Source organism: Zea mays, chromosome 9, assembly GCF_902167145.1.
Source record: "Zea mays cultivar B73 chromosome 9, Zm-B73-REFERENCE-NAM-5.0, whole genome shotgun sequence".
NCBI classification, from domain to species: Eukaryota; Viridiplantae; Streptophyta; class Magnoliopsida; order Poales; family Poaceae; genus Zea; species Zea mays.
Genome location: NC_050104.1, coordinates 132298495 through 132314793, shown reverse-complemented (window position 1 = coordinate 132314793; position 16299 = coordinate 132298495).

The window sequence follows — 16299 nt, the reverse complement described above, 5'->3', positions numbered from 1 at the left end:
GTATCTACAATTTATAGATTCCACAAAACGCTTTATTCAGTTTTACTGAAGTTACCAGGAACAATATATTCAGTTCCTATTAGCAACCAAATACGGGTGCATGGGTGATTACATATTCTAGACAACATAGACAGGATATTGATACAAACAGAGCTCACGGTCATTGCTGGTGACCACGAGTCATACAGAATATCTACAAACAAGAGTAACAACAGGAATTTGTTAATCACAAACCATACAATAAACTGTATTCCACGGCCATCAAGGCTCCACAAAAATTGTTTACCTTCCATTTAGTATCTCAGAAAACTCATGATATAAGTGGACAATGGATTAATGGAAAACAGAAGAGAGTAAATTCTCTATATGCAAATGTAAAGGGTATAAATACTTTCATGTAGGCTTTAGCTATTATATAGTACCAACATGGGGATTGTAGACCATGGTTGACGGGGCTCCAAGGTCATTATTTTCATCTCATTGTCCATAGCTTTTAAGTATTCTTCTGATGTAATTCCAAAGCACCCTTTGCTGAGTTTGAATCCCCATTGGCCATACCATGAATGACCAGTAGTGATGGCATGTAAGATCCGGTAATCTATTCCATACTTCTTAGAGACATCCATCAAGGAGACCTTTCTGAAATTAAGCTTTTCATGTCAGTTCTGCACTTCCTAGAGACTGTTGCAGGTGAATTTGACTTCACAAATTACAATTTGTATTGTAAATAGCTTCGTGAGATATGCATAAAACAATTCATACTTCATCCAGAGTTCTATTCAGATGTACAACAAGTTGCAAACTACTTCTGTTCTGTTGTCATAGTTCATTGGAACTGCTAAAGTGGTCATCTGAGAATGTATTCAAGATTGTTTTCTAATGCCCACAACTCCATTATTTATATCTTAGGGAACTGCTAAAGTGGTCATCTCAAAATGTATTCAAGATTGTTTTCTAATGCCCACAACTCCATTATTTATATCTTAGAAACAACATTTTCCTGATGTTCTTATATATCAAACTACAATGTGCTGGGTTGTATTACTATTATACTTTTATGTTCAGTTCAGTTAAATACTACAGTTGGTTTAAGAAAACAGCCAAGAATGTACAAGTTTTGATGTCATAGTTTGTTTCGTGGTTATGTCAAGCACAAAGTCCAACCTATTATATTCCACAATATTTTTGTCATGGTCAAGAAGAGAGCACACTGGACAGTCTTCTATTTCTGCCAGTGTCCATCCATTTCATAGCTTGAATATAATTGGAAAAGCAAATTGATTTTTGATTCATGCACGCAGTGCATAATCATAAGTATGGCTCATGTGAACTCATAAACTGCTAACCCCGTTGTCACCTTGTGGTCAGAAATAAAGGAAATCGGTTTTACCTGACTCTAAGGTATCTGTAGAGCCAATCCCAGAAACCCATCAGTTGAATCATCTATTGGCTACATCAACATAAAACAAGGTCAAGTCCAACAGGGTAAATGTTCAAAATGTGAATGCAAATATCTATATGCTTCCTTTCACACTCAGTACAAATTTTCTAATATAGAATAGTAAGGTGATAATTGGTGTCGCTACGCTGCTTTTTGAACCAGTTTCAGCCACATAAATTTTAGATTCATTGGCTACATCAACATAAAACAATGTCAAGTCCAGCAGGGTAAATGATCAAAATGTGAATGCAAATATCTATATGCTTCCTTTCACACTTAGTACAGATTTTCTAATGTAAAATAGTAAGATGATAATTGGTGCCGCTACGTTGCTTTTTGAACCATTTTCAGCTACATAAATTTCAGATCCATTGGCTACATCAACATAAAACAAGGTCTGAATTTTCTGGTACAACCAGTATTCTGGAACACTGAATATTCTAGAACATTTCTGTGTATATTGATTAGTGATTAATCTGTTTCCATATAAATATGACCATTATATCACTATATCTTACTAACATGACAATAAACAGTCCATATCCAATTATGGTCAAGACTCTCGCCTTCCTGCAAAGCTAGATACCAATGTATTGGCTCACAACAATTCTGATTTACTGAATTTAATGTTGTCATATACCGAATGTACATACTTCAAGTGTAATATGTTGCTACTTAAAAACTCCCTCAAACTGTCATTTAGGACTTCTATCATTTAAGCTTGTTTAACTTTGATCATTCATATTCTACTTATCTATATTTTTTGACTTATCGTGCTGTAGGTTCTCCTCTTGCTTGATTTACTCTTGTATGATTTACTGAAGCATTTGGAGCTGCATTTTCTAGAACAACATTTTTTCTTCCGATCAGTGAGGTCAGTCATCCTCTATTGTTATATATTATTACATGTGGTTTATTAATCCGTCATAATTAAATATATTTGACTAGATTATTCTGCTAATAAAGATTTAACATGCCTTGTTATGTCATGAATTCATATCACATCACAATTTGACATATGCTTCGATTGTCATATACCGAATGTACATACTTCAAGTGTAATATGTTGCTACTTAAAAACTCCCTCAAACTGTCATTTAGGACTTCTATCATTTAAGCTTGTTTAACTTTGGTCATTCATATTCTACTTATCTATATTTTTTTGACTTATCGTGCTGTAGGTTCTCCTCTTGCTTGATTTACTCTTGTATGATTTACTGAAGCATTTGGAGCTACATTTTCTAGAACAACATTTTTTTCTTCCGATCAGTGAGGTCAGTCATCCTCTATTGTTATATATTATTACATGTGGTTTATTAATCCGTCATAATTAAATATATTTGACTAGATTGTTCTGCTAATAAAGATTTAACACGCCTTGTTATGTCATGAATTCATATCACATCACAATTTGACATATGCTTCGATTAGTGGATGTTTAGGGTTTATGATTAAATGGTTGATAAGTAAGCACATGAATTATATTGAATTACAATTAAAATTTATATATGCAACATATTAAGTAATATATAATAATGCCAAACTGATGTGTGGTGGGGGTTTGGATTGGGTATAAAGTTTATACGCATGCGGCCGGTATATAGAGGTCGATGCTTTTTTAGATAAAATGGTAGATGGAAGGCTGCTTTTTTGTACAGAGCACCTGCATCTGTCTAGAATCCTCTCTCACCCCCTTCTCTTCATTCTTCTATTCTGGATCTACCAATCATGATAAAGCTATTTATTCAAATGAGTACTAAACTAAACCTGAACACCTCTTTTACTAAACTGAATTGAAAATGCAAGTTTATCTAACATATTTTCCATAAAAAAGGTTTTGATGGAACCGACTGTATTGAACCGTGAAAGAAATGTAGCGGACCGCCGAAAAAGGATGCCTATGTAAGTTATATAAGAATAGTTACATAGAATAAAGCCTATCAAAGTTGTGACGATTATTCATTTGCGTGTTTAATATAGTTTTAGGTTGTTCGACGACTATCGCGATGAAGATTACTATGTGCTACCATGGAAGTTCAATATTGTCGCTCGAGTAGAAGTTAAATTCCCAATTGAACCACATTATCGTGACAAACAACATTTCATTTTGTCTGACATCAATGTAAGATAACATTCACATAAGTTCCATTTCAAAATTTAAAAAAATTATATAATCTACATAACATTCTGCTGGAATAATATTAGGGAGCCAAGATCGAGGCAATGACAAGTTCGTATGAGACAGTCAAGCACTTCAACAATTTGCTATATGAAAAGCATGTTTTCAAGATGCACAATGTAGATTTCAGTATTAGTATGAGTGAACATCAGTTTCGATATATAAGTGGTCCCATGGAATTGTATCTCACCAGACAAACTGTCGTGGAGCCATACACAGTTCCATTTCAAATGTCGCCATTCCTAAAACATATAATCTTGAGTCTTGAAGATATTGCCGAACTACCAAACAGGACTTTAGTTGGTAAGAACATGAAAATCTTCTAATATTTTTTAGATACCTTCTACACAAAAATTAGTATTAATCCATTTTTCGTCATGCTTTTGTAGACATTATGGCTATTGTAGTCCACTTAGATACAATTCATCGCACATTGTGGGGTCCATTCAGGAAGATTGTTGTCATGGATGCTAGGTATATCACGTTAATTATCGATAATATGTAAAACATGAAATATTCAAAATAGTACTAATTTATTCGTCTCAACATCGATATCCTAGGTGGTCTCTACATGTCATTAAAGTTTGGGGTGACTTGCTAAACAAAAATGCACTTCGCTGGGTGTTGGCTAAGGAGAATTGTATCATAATAATTGGGACTATGTTTCGACGATTTAGAAGGCAAGGTAATAAAAATATATGTACCTGTCGTCTTTCAAACACATCTATCATTATTTTCTTCTTAAAATGATTGGTAACGGATATTTAAATGTGCAATTCTAGAGTGCCTCGAGTCATCTGATTATACAACAATACACTTCAATCCTTTCCATCACAATAACCATCACTTTGAATGTAAGTATTTCAAAAATTACCTGCATTGAAATTGTTGTTCACATCATATAGTGGATTACATATATAGATGTAATCAAATGTAGCATTCATTGCAGCAATTCAGAAAGCTTTGATGGCGTGGAATGATCGTCAATTTGATGTTAGATTTCTTGAAGAACAAAGGCGTAGATAGATGGTGATGATTTCAATACATCTGTATTTATGAGAGAATACATATTTATGAGAGAATACATGTCCTGGTGCTATCGACCAAACCTTACATGTGCCAATATTTGTAAAAGCAATTTGTTCTATTCAGGATTGAATTAATAAGTAGATAATTAAACCTTGTATTATTTTATTTCTGAAAATAATCAATCCCTTGTGTTTTATTTCAAATGACTCAAATGTTTGGTCTGCCAAATGATTCGAACCGGGAATAGCGAGCAAAACAACCATATTCTTTTCAACATCAAATCATCGATCTTAATCAGCTCTCACGTATCAATCCTCCTCGCTTTCACTAGCACCCTAATGCTTCGGTCTTTATTTAATTCTTTTAGGGTCAAGTTCATCGATTTATCACCAAATGTCGGAGTGTCCAAATAACTCTATGGATAAAGGAAAATCAGGTTGACCCTTGATAATCTTATTTTTTGTAAACTAAGTGTAAAATATTAATTTTAAATACAACTATTTTTTACAAACTCATCTAATTCTTGGTTGTATCTTAGTTGCTACATCATCTCAAAATAGAAAGAGACGAACCTCTGACTATTGCACAAATGGTCCTTCTAAAATTATTATCAGAGAAATATCACGCCCACTCCTAGAAAGTTGTTACACATCTTCGTCTGATGATGATGAGCCCCATCATCGTGTGGAACCCTTTCCACTATCGACACAAAGTACCGTGACATGTTCAAATTTACTACAAGGACATACATCCAATGGTTAGTTTTACGATAAATATATTAAGGCAATAGTGTCAACCATAATAATTATTATTATTTATATGAAACTTATTTTTATAGTTGCTACTGATGGTACGAATAACACAAGTGCATCATCGACTGCCATATCAAATTTACTACAAGGACATACATCCAAATGTTAGTTTAACGATAAATATGTTAAAACATAGTGCCAAGCATAAATATTATTATTTATTACTAAATTACTAATTTGAAACTTATATTTTTTATAGTTGATGATGATGGTACGAACATTAACACATGTGCATCATCGACTACCATATCACCCATTCTCTTGCAAACATACTTTAATGAAGTACCAGATGATCGCGCGAAAGTGCGTCGACAGCGAGATCGAGCCAGACGTGCGAGCATGACTTCTGACCAAATTGAAAGTAGACGAGCCCGTGCTAGAGAACGGTATGCGAATATGACGCCAGAACAAAGGAGACGTAAAAGAGACCAACCGTTAGGCGATACACCACCTCATGGCGAACCAAACAATGGTAAATCTTATCAGATTACACTTGTATACAAGGTTCAAGCATAACTTACATTCAATTGATTTAATAATAATTTGACTTGGTATTATTACTAGATGTTAGTGCAACCAACAATAGTTGCTTACTTGAACCTTCACACTTTGCTCCAACATATCTCGTCCAAGCAAACATAACTGGTATGCCATATTATATGTTACTTACCATTCCTTTCTTAATGATTCCCATACCAATTAAAATGATTATTAATGCATCAGTAGACCGTGCAGAAGCATGTCGACAACAATATCGAGTAAGACGTGTGAGTATGACAGCTGAACAACTCAAGAATACACGTGCACGCGCTCGAGAGTGATATGCCAGAAGAAGAGATCAATGTAACCTTGATAATCTTGAGGGAGTAAACATTACCTATCAGAATTCGGTCGTGGCCTCAGATGATTTTGGTAGCATCGATGTTGTATATAGAAACCTACCTGGCGCCACACAAATGTTGCAATCTCAGTCAGATTGTCCACATTGTGGAGCAAAAAGGTTCCAGTACGAGTCTCCTGGTTTCTGTTGCAAACAGGGAAAGGTCAAACTTGTGATGCCACAGCCACCCGAAGAGCTTCACTTGTTGTACACAACTAGGGACGCTGATTCACAACATTTTTTGGATAACACTAGGTTTTTTAATGGTCACTTTTCATTCACCACATTCAACTGCGAGTATGACCAAAATCTTGCAAGTTCAAGAGATGGTGTTTATACATTCAAACCACATGGTCAGGTATATCACCAGATACACTCTTTTGGTCATCAAGAAAGTGGTCCAAAACACCTGGAGTTGTACTTCTACGATGATGATCCTCTTTTATCACATTGAATGCGTCTTGCGCGTGATGAAGTCTTCAAAGCTAAAGATCAGAATGTGATGACCAAATTAGCAAACTTGCTAAGGGAAAATCCTTATGCAGAGACATTCAGAAGTATTGGCCAATATGGAAATATTGATGAATACCGTATTGACCTTAACACAGACTACAAGCTTGACCAAAGAATGTTTAATACACCTACCTCATCGGAAGTGGCGGCTGTTTGGGTCGAGGGGACTGAGTTACACCGTCAATTCGAACGCGGAGTTACCCTATACGGAAATGACAATGAATTTTATTCGATAAAACCTCACCATGGGTGCTATGATCCATTGGCTTATCCTCTTTTCTTCCCAAGAGGGGAGCTCGGTTGGCATTCAGGCATACCCAAGGTCAGTGTCAACACTGCTAGAATTGATGGACGACAATCCACAGATTCCGACAACCTAGGTTAGTTGCCCATGTTCAATACCTTTTACTAAGGTGTTGCTTTGGCCATAATGTTCTTTAATGTCTTCTCTAAAATTATATTTTTATTGTATAATAGATTTGAATGGCCAACTCTATGTTATGATGCGTGAGTACTACTGCTACAAATTCCAGGTGCGTCATGAAATTTTCAACACAGTGTTGCATGGTCAGCGTCTGTTCCAGCAGTTCACAGTAGACACGTACATCAAGCTAGAGACTACACGACTGAACTACATACTGTTTAACCAATCAAGAATGAGGGCTGATCTTTATCAAGGCCTGATGGATAGCGTGTATGCTGGGGAGCATCGAGCAAGTGCATTGGGTAAATTGTGGGTTCTACCGGCTTCCTTCATCGGTGGACCGAGAGACATGAGACGACGATACATGGATGCCTTTGCTCTCATGCAAAAGTACGGTAAGCCGGACATATTTCTTACCATGACATGTAATCCAAATTGGGAGGAGATAATCAGCAAGCTAGAACCAGGTCAAAAATCACAAGACCGTTTTGATCTTGTGGTGCGAGTTTTTAAGCTAAACTAGACAATATGAAGCATCAACTCTTCAAAAAGCACATACTTGGTGTCGTGGCAGCACATGCCTATGTGATTGAGTTCCAAAAAAGAGGTCTACCACATGCACACTTCCTTCTTATCATGTAGACAGGCAATAAGCTAACTGTTCCAGACCAGTATGACGCTGTTATATCGGCAGAACTTCCAGATAAGAACAGATTCCTAGAACTTTTTGATATGGTAGTCAAACACATGATGCATGGCCCATGCGGACATCTCAACATGCAAAATAAATGTATGAAGAATGGTAGTTGCAAGTGCCACTATCCACGACTATTTGGTGAGACAACGCTTCAGGGCAAAGACTCGTACCCCATTTACAGAAGAAGAGATGACAGACAAAAAGTACGAGTAAGGGGGCATGACTTGGACAACCGTTGGGTTGTTCCTTATAATCCTACTTTATTGAGGATGTATGACTGCCACATTAATGGAGGTTTGCTCAAGCACTAAGGCTGTGAAGTATATATACAAGTACATTCATAAGGGTCATGATAGGGCATTTGTCACTGTGATCGACGTTGATGGTGGTCAAAGAATTAACGAGATTGATAACTTCAGAGATGCCAGATGGGTATCGCCACAAGAGGCTTTATGGAGAATATATAGTTTCGATCTGCATGGTATATCTCCCCTTGGTGTATCTTGCCTTGATTACAACTCACTTGAGAACAAGAATGAGGAAGGAAGAAAGCGATCCAAGCAACAAGAGCGCAAGGAACACGAACAAAACTCTCTCTCAAGTCACTAAGTGGTTGGAGTGGATTTGACACTTGGAGAGGCTTTGATTCTTTTGATTTGTGTCTAAGTGAGAGCACCTAGAGGGGGGTGAATAGGTGATCCTGTAAAAATCAAAAACTAATAGCCACAAAGCTTAGTTGTTAAAGTTAGAATGGCTAAGTAGCTTGAAACGAGCTCTTGTGAACATAGACAATCAAAAAGAAAGCACACAAGAGACACGCGATTTTTATCCCGTGGTTCGGCCAAGTAACACTTGCCTACTTCCACGTTGTGGCGTCCCAATGGACGAGGGTTGCACTCAACCCCTTTCAAGTGATCCAATGATCAACTTGAATACCACGACTTTTCTTCCTTATCTCTTTTTCCCGTTTGCGAGGAATCTCCACAAGTTGGAGTCTCGCGCCCTTACACAAAGATCACAATGAAAAGCACAAGAGTAAGGTTGGGGAGCAACACACACAAATCCGCAGCACACACACGCACACAAGCCAAGACTTGAGCTCAAAATGAAGCACACGAGTTCACAACTAGAACGGAGCTCAAATCATTAACACAATCGATCAAGTGCGCGGAGACGGAGTGTGGGAGACTTAGAATGCTTAGTGAATGCTTGGGTGACTTCTCCATGCGCCTAGGGGTCCCTTTTATAGCCCCAAGGCAACTAGGAGCCGTTAGAGACCAACAAGGAAGGCTAAGATTGCCTCTGTCGAGTGGTGCACCAGACAGTCCGGTGCGCCACCGGACAGTCACTGTAGACGGTCCGGTGCAGATCTCCTTCTTATTCTGGCGCAGACGACCACTGCAAATTCATGGCAGTTGGCGCACCGGACAGTCCGGTGCCCCCTGCCGACCATTGGCGCCCCACGCGTCGCGCGAAGATTGCGCGGCCGACCATTGACACAGTCAACTGTTGGCTCACCGGACAGTCCAGTGCTCCACCGGACAGTCCGGTGAATTTTAGCCGTACACCGTTGATCCTCTTCCCGAGAGCGATGAGTTCGTCGCGGACGACTCAACGGACAGTCCGGTGCACCACTGGATAGTCCGGTGAATTATAGTCGTACGCCACCGTCGAGTCTCGAGAACGTCCTGTTCACCAGAGTTCAGCCTGGCGCGCCGGACATTTTCCGATGCACCACCGGACAGTCCGGTGTGCCAGACCGAGCTGGACTTTGCTATACCAAGCCAAGTCTTTTGCATTTCTTTTCTTCTCTTCTTTTCTCTGTTTCTAGCACTTAGACAATATATGTTAGTACTCAAAACAATGTACTAAGTCTAGAAACGTACCTTGCTACATGATTTTCACTTCTTGCTTGTTTGGCACATAAACAACTCACTTAACATGTGTTGGACACTTAATCACCAAAACATTATAGAAATGGCCCAAAGGCACATTTCCCTTTCAGTCTCCCCCTTTTTGATGATTTATGCCAACACATCAAAAAGCAACACAAATAAGTGCAACATCGATGTAAATAAAGACCAAATTGTTTTTTACTCTAATTTGGCATATTTGGATCATTCTTTGCCACCACTTGGTTTGTTTTTGCAAATCAAATTTATTTTCCTATCTCTAATTCAAACTCACTTGTTTGGGCATCAAGAGAGATAATCCAAGAGTGAAAATGATCAAGAGCCAAAAACTCCCCCTTTTTCCCATAATCAAACTTCTCCCCCATAAGAGACCAAATTTTGCAATAAGAGTATTTTGGACAAATAAAAAATTCTAACTCTACTATTTTCAAAATTCTCAAGTGGTAGCTGATCCATTTGCTTTGGCCTTACTTTCTCCCCCTTTGGCACTAAGCACCAAAACGGGATCACTTTTGGCCCTTTAACCTCATTGTCTCACCAAAAATTGTCAATTAAGAGCAAAAGGCAATAGGAGCATAAAGATGAACTTGGAACGAAATACACCAATACCAGAGTGCAGTGGAACTCTTTGCAACGTTCAAGTCCATTTCCCTTTCAATGCACCTTTGAGACTACATTAAGGATACTCAAACACAAGGTTAGTCTCAAAGGGTCAAGTTGTAGCACTTCTCCCCCTAAATATGTGCATCATTCACACATGGACTTGTGAGGTCCGGGGATCCCTTGCACAACTTGAGCACCATAAATAAGCAACTAATTACATAAATGCATAAAGTAACATGATCAAAGGCATAGAACACATGTATGCTATAGATCAATCCAAGTTATGCGAATCTAAGACATTTAGCTCACTACGCAACCTGCAAAACCTTTTCTCATCTAAAGGCTTGGTGAAGATATCAGCTAGCTGGTTCTCGGTGTTAATATGGTACACCTCGATATCTCCCTTTTGCTGGTGGTCTCTCAGGAATTGATGTCGGATGTCTATGTGCTTAGTGCGGTTGTGTTCAACAGGATTATCCGCCATGCGGATTGCACTCTCATTGTCACATAGGAGTGGGACTTTGCTCAGATTGTAGCCAAAGTCCTGGAGGGTTTGCCTCATCCAAAGTAGTTGCGCGCAACACTGTCCTGCGGCAACATACTCGGCTTCAACGGTGGATATGGCAACAAATGTTTGTTTCTTTGAACTCCAAGACACCAGGGACCTTCCTAGGAATTGGCACGTCCCTGATGTACTCTTCCTATCAACCTTGCACCCGGCATAATCGGAGTCTGAATATCCAATCAAGTCAAATGTAGACCCCTTTGGATACCAGATCCCGAAGTAAGGCGTAGCAACTAAATACCTAAGAATTCGCTTAATGGCCATAAGGTGACATTCCTTGGGGTCGGATTGAAATCTAGCACACATGCATACACTAAGCATAATGTCCGGTCTACTAGCACATAAATAAAGCAAGGAACCTATCATAGACCGGTATGCCTTTTGATCAACATACTTACCTCCTTTGTTGAGGTTGACATGCCCGTCGGTTCCCATCGGTGTCTTCGCGGGCTTGGCGTCCTTCATCCCAAACCTCTTAAGAAGATCTTGAGTGTACTTCGTTTGGGAGATGAAGGTGCCGTCCTTGAGTTGTCTCACTTGGAACCAAAGGAAGTAGTTCAACTCGCCCATCATCGACATCTCAAACTTTTGAGTCATCAGCCTGCTAAACTCCTCACAAGACTTTTGGTTAGTAGAACCAAATATTATGTCATCGACATAAATTTGGCACACAAAAAGGTCACTGTCACAAGTCTTAGTGAAAAGAGTGGGATTAGCTTTCCCAACCTTGAAAGCATTAGCAATTAAGAAATCTCTAAGACATTCATACCATGCTCTTGGGGCTTGCTTAAGTCCATAGAGCGCCTTAGAGAGCTTAAAAACATGGTCGGGATACCTGTCATCCTCAAAGCCAGGGGGTTGTTCCACATACACCTCCTCCTTGATTGGCCTGTTGAGGAAAGCGCTCTTCACATCCATTTGAAACAACTTGAAAGAGTGATGAGCGGCATAGGCTAACAAAATTCGAATAGACTCTAGCCTAGTCACAGGAGCAAAAGTCTCCTCAAAATCCAAACATGCGACTTGGGCATAATCTTTTGCCACAAGTTGAGCCTTGTTTTGTGTCACCACCCCGTGCTCGTCTTGCTTGTTGCGGAACACCCACTTGGTTCCCACAACATTTTGCTTGGGACGTGGCACCAGGCTCCAAACTTCATTCCTCTTGAAGTTATTGAGCTCTTCCTGCATGGCCAACACTCAGTTCGGATCCTGCAAGGCCTCTTCTACCCTGAAAGGCTCAATAGAAGAGACAAACGAGTAATGCTCACAAAAATTAGCTAAACGTGAGCGAGTTGTTACTCCCTTGCTTATGTCACCCAGTATCTGATCGACGGGGTGATGTCGTTGGATCATCGCTCGGACTTGAGTTGGAGGGGCTTGTGGTGCTTCTTCCTCCATAGCTGGTTCTTTTTGTGCTCCCCCTTGATCACGCGCCTCTTCTTGAGGAACATGTTCATCATCTTGAGTTGGGGGATGCACCATCGTTGAGGAAGAAGGTTGATCTTGCTCTTGTTTTTCCTGTGGTCGCACATCTCTAATCGCCATGGTGCGTATTACGGTCGTCGGAACATCATCTTCATCTATATCATCAAGATCAACTTGCTCTCTTGGAGAGCCATTAGTCTCATCAAATACAATGTCGCTAGAGACTATAACAAAACCCGATGATTTGTTGAAGACTCAATACGCCCTTGTATTTGAGTCATACCCTAGTAAAAACCCTTATACTGCATTGGGAGCAAATTTAGAATTTCTACCTTTCTTCACTAGAATGTAACATTTGCTCCCAAATACACGAAAGTATGAGACGTTGGGTTTGTTACCGGTAAGAAGTTCATACGAGGTCTTCTTGAGGAGGCGATGAAGGTAGACCCGGTTTATGGCATGGCAAGCTGTGTTCATAGCTTCCGACCAAAACCGCTCAGGCGTCTTGAACTCTCCAAGCATTATCCTCGCCATATCGATGAGCGTCCTGTTCTTCCTCTCTACCACACCATTTTGCTGTGGTGCGTAGGGAGCGGAGAACTCGTGCTTGATGCCTTCCTACTCAAGATACTCCTCCACTTGCAGATTCTTGAACTCGGACCCGTTGTCGCTTCTTATCTTTTTCACCTTGAGCTCAAATTCGTTTTGAGCCCTCCTTAGAAAGCGCTTGAGGGTCCCTTGGGTTTCTGATTTATCCTGCAAAAAGAATACCCAAGTGAAGCGGGAAAAATCATCAACAATAACAAGACCATACTTACTTCCCCCGATGCTAAGGTAGGCAACGGGTCTGAAGAGGTCCATATGTAGTAGCTCTAGTGGTCTTGATGTTGTCATCACATTCTTGTTGTGATGAGTGCTCCCCACTTGTTTCCCTGCCTGACAAGCTGCACAAGGTCTATTTTTTCGAAGCAGACATTGGTTAGTCCTAACACATGTTCTCCCTTTAGAAGTTTGTGAAGGTTCTTCATCCCAACATGTGCTAGACGGCGATGCCACAGCCAGCCCATACTAGTCTTAGCTATTAAGCATGCATCTAGATCGGCCTCCTCTTTCGAAAAATCAACTAAGTAGAGTTTGCCGTCTAATACACCCCTAAATGCTAATGAACCATCACTCCTTCTAAAGACAGGAACATCAACATTTGTAAACAAACAATTGTAGCCCATGTGGCACAATTGACTTACAGACAGGAGATTATATCCAAGCGACTCTACTAGAAATACGTTTGAAATGGAGTGCTCGTTGGTGATGGCTATCTTGCCCAAGCCTTTGACCTTGCCTTGGTTCCCATCTCCAAAGATGATCGTATCCTGGGAATCCTTGTTCTTGACGTAGGAGGTGAACATCTTCTTCTCCCCCGTCATGTGGTTTGTGCATCCGCTGTCGATAATCCAGCTTGAGCCCCCGGATGCATAAACCTGCAAAGCAATTTACATTTGGATTTTAGGTACCAAACTCTTGTTGGGTCCTACAAGGTTAATCACGATAGCCTTTGGGACTCAGATACAAGTCTTGTCTCCCTTGCATTTGGATCCCAACTTTCTAGCAACTACTTTTTCATTCTTACATAAAAGAGCAAATGAAGTATTTCAAGCATGGTAAATGGTAGAAGGTTTATTGCACATTCTCCTAGGCACATGAGGTACAACAGTACTTCTCCTAGGCCTACTTCTACCATGCACAAAAGTAGAGCTAGAGGCAAACATAGCATGTGAATCATTATAATCAACATAACTCCTACTATAATGAGCATTCCTAGAAAATTTTCTATCATAAATGAAAGCATGATTCCTTTGAGTACTATTAGCCATAGGGGCCTTTCCTTTCTCCTTGTTGGGAATGGGAGCCCTTTGGCTTGTTAAGTTCTTGGCTTCCTTTCGAAAGCCAAGTCCATCCTTAATTGAGGGGTGTCTACCAACGGTGTAGGCATCCCTAGCAAATTTTAATTTTTCAAAATCAACCTTGCAAGTCTTAAGTTGAGCATTAAGACTTGCCACCTCATCATTTAATTTGGTAATAGACGCAAGATGTTTATCACAAGCATCAATATCAAAATCCTTGCATCTATTGCAAATTACAACATGTTCTACACATGAACTAGATTTATTAGCTACCTCTAGCTTAGCATTTAAATCATCATTCAAAATCTTTAAACTAGAGATTGATTCATGGCACACAGATAATTCAGAGAATAACATTTCATTTCTTTTAGTTTCTAAAGCAAGAGACTTTTGTACACTAACAAATTTGTCATGCTCTTCATACAAAATATCTTCTTGCTTCTCTAGCAATCTATCTTTTTCATTTAAAGCATCAATTAACTCATTGATTTTATCTACCTTAGTTCTATCTAAACCCTTAAATAAATCAGTATAATCTACTTCATCATCACTAGAACAATCATCGCTTGAAGTAGTATACTTAGGGGTTTCTCGAACATTTACCTTCTTTTCCTTGGCCATGAGGCAAGTGTGGCATTTGTTGGGGAAGAGAGAAGACTTGTTGAAGGCCGAGGCTGCCAGTCCTTCATCGTTGGAGTCGGATGAAGAGCAGTCCGAGTCCCATTCTTTCCCAAGGTGCGCCTCGCCCTTTGCCTTCCTGTAGCTCTTTTTCTTCTCCTTCTTCCCGCTCTTTTCTTGTTCCTGGTCATTAGCATTATCGGGACAATTTGCTATAAAGTGACCAGTCTTACCGCATTTGAAGCAGGAGCGCTTCCCCATTGTTTTGTTCTGGTTGGGATGCTCCTTGCGTCCTTTTAGAGCGGTCTTGAAGCGTTTAATGATTAGGGCCATCTCTTCTTCGTTTAGCCCGGCAGCTTCAACTTGTGCCACCTTGCTTGGTAGCGCCTCCCTGCTGCTTGTTGCTTTGAGGGCAATAGTTTGAGGCTCGTGGACGGGTAGTGGACCGTTTAGAGCATCGTCCACATATCGGACCTCCTTCACCATCATGTGCCCGCTCACAAACTTCCCAAGAATCTCCTCGGGCATCATCTTGGTGTACCTAGGATTCTCACGAATAAGGTTAACAAGATGGGGGTCAATTACCGTGAATGACCTTAGCATAAGTCGGACGACATCGTGGTCCGTCCATCTTATGCTTCCATAGCTTCTAATCTTGTTGACCAGGATCTTGAGCCTGTTGTATGTTTGTGTTAGCTCCTCTCCCCTGATCATCGCGAACCTTCCTAGCTCGCCTTCCACCAACTCCATTTTGGTGATCATGGTGGCGTCGTTTCCCTCATGTGATATCTTGAGGGTATCCCAAATTTGCTTGGCGTTGTCCAAGCTGCTCACCTTGTTGTATTCATCCCTGCATAAAGATGCTAGCAACACAGTGGTAGCTTGTGCATTCTTATGAATTTGCTCATTAATAAACACAGGGTTATCGGTACTGTCGAAATGCATTCCATTTTCAACTATCTCCCAAATACTAGGATGGAGAGAAAATAAGTGACTACGCATTTTGTGACTCCAAAAAGAGTAGTCCTCTCTGTCGGAGAGGAAATTCTCCGGCCGGGTGGCGGAGTGCACCCGCCCTAATTCCTAAGATGTGGAGGGGGCTTAAGCGTTTTGCCTGTTGCGAGATGCAGGAATGAACACAAGAACACGCAAGGGTTTAGAGTGGTTCGGGCCGCCAGAGCGTAATAGCCTACTCCACTGTGCGTTGTATTGTTTGAGAGCTTGAGTTGAGTGTAAGCCTGGATGACTTGCGTCTAAGTCCCCTCACGTTGCATGCCTCTTCTTTTATAGTTCAAGGGG